General features: G+C 36.2%; 1 non-coding gene across 1 annotated transcript; it reads right to left on the bottom strand.

The window, feature by feature from the left end:
- Positions 1-298: 298 nt before the first annotated feature.
- Positions 299-405, bottom strand: LOC136215880 (small nucleolar RNA R71). Its single transcript, XR_010682883.1, has one exon. It is a non-coding gene; the product is annotated as a small nucleolar RNA R71 (small nucleolar RNA).
- Between the last annotated feature and the right edge of the window lie 1,540 nt (positions 406-1,945).

Here is a 1,945-nt window from a genome sequence, read left to right as displayed (position 1 = left end):
TAATGCAAACCAATTTGAAATTAAGCCTGCATTGCTTAATATGTTGCAAAATAATGTAACGTTTTACGGGTTACCAAACGAAAATCCTAATACCCATTTGACAAATTTCTTAGAAATTTGCGACACTTTTAAAATACCAAATGTGACTACAGAAGCAATCAACCTTCGCCTTTTTCCTTTTACTTTGAAGGATCGAGCCAAAGAGTGGTTAACTTCTATGCCAGCCGCAACATTTGAGACTTGGGAGCAATTAGCCCAAGCATTTTTATCAAAAAAATTTCCTTTAGCAAAAACCGCAAGAGTCATTAAAGAGTTAACCTCTTTTTCTCAAAATGATAGTGAAACTCTTTATGAGGCTTGGGAACGTTTTAAAGAATTTCAACGTTTATGCCCACACCACCAATTGCCCGCTGAACTTTTAATGCAAACATTTTATAATGGACTAAATCCTCCAACTAGAGGTTCGTTGGACGCTATGTCTGGAGGGTTATTCATGAAGAAAACATCTGCCCAAGCAAGAGAAATTTTGGAGGAGATGGCAATCAACAGCAGTATGTGGCTCGCGGAACGTGGACACCTACCATCAGCGAAACCATCATCCTCAACAACATCATCAGTTAAAGGTATAGTGAACCTTGATCCAGTAGCGATGTTGCAAGCCCAATTTTCTGCCTTATCGCACAAAATTGATAGGTTTATGGCACCGTGTGATTCTAATGGTAAGCCAATCCAAACAGATGTGGATTACGAAGGTATGAGTGAAATTGAACAGGTAAATTTTGTCCAAGGGCAAAACCAAAATAATAACCCTTATTCCAATACATATAATCCGGGATGGAGAAATCATCCTAACTTTAACTGGAGAGATAATAATAATGCTAATACTAATCAAAATCGTACTACCAATTATCAAAATCAATCAAGAGATTCGATTAGCACTTTATCTTCTAAAATCGACAAATTCATTGATGCTATGAGCGAAAAAATAAGTAATCACGACGATGGTTTTAAACGGATCGAGAATAAATTCGATCAGCTTATTAAAAACCAATCATCTAGCATCCATAATTTGGAGATTCAAATTGGACAACTCGCTAAATCAATTCCATCCCGCAAAGAGGGAAGTCTTCCAAGCCATACGGAAGAAAATCCAAAAGAGCATGTTAAGGCTATCACTCTTCGTTCAGGGAAAAACTACTTAGGCCCGGAAATGCCCGGAAATTCGACTTTACCTAGAACTGATTTATCAAAGCCCAAAGAGGATACATTAAAACAAAAAGATGCACCAATTGACTCTAGTACAAAAACTTTTGTACCCAAACCACCTTTTCCACACAAAGTCCGCAACAAGGACTATGATAAACAACTTTTAACATTTTTAGACAAACTTAAAAATTTGCATATTAATTTGACGTTTATGGATGCAATTACGCAAATTCCCAATTATGGTAAATTCCTCAAAGATTTAATTTCAAAGAAAATCAGTTGGGAAGGAATTTCATCCATTTCGCTAACTGAAGATTGCAGTTCGATTGTGTCAAGCAATTTGCCCACAAAACTCAAAGATCCCGGATGTTTTACCATTCCATGTAAATTGGGCGATATAGAATTCCCAAGTTGTCTTTGTGATTTAGGAGCAAGCATTAACTTGACGCCATTATCTATTTTTAATAAGTTAGGCTTAGAAGAAGACATCAAACATACCAATATGGTTTTACAATTAGCGGATCAAACCACTAAAAGACCATACGGTATAATTGAGGATGTTTTAGTTAAAGTTGACAAATTTATTTTTCCTACCGATTTCGTTATTTTAGATTTTGCTTATGATGTAAATTGTCCGCTAATCTTTGGTAGACCGTTCATGAACACGGGACGTGCTCTAGTTGATGTGTCGGAAGGGAAAGTAGTTTTACGAATAGGAGATGATAAGATTGAGTTTGAT

Source organism: Euphorbia lathyris, chromosome 1, assembly GCF_963576675.1.
Source record: "Euphorbia lathyris chromosome 1, ddEupLath1.1, whole genome shotgun sequence".
NCBI classification, from domain to species: Eukaryota; Viridiplantae; Streptophyta; class Magnoliopsida; order Malpighiales; family Euphorbiaceae; genus Euphorbia; species Euphorbia lathyris.
This window is presented reverse-complemented; position numbering and strand designations above follow the sequence as displayed.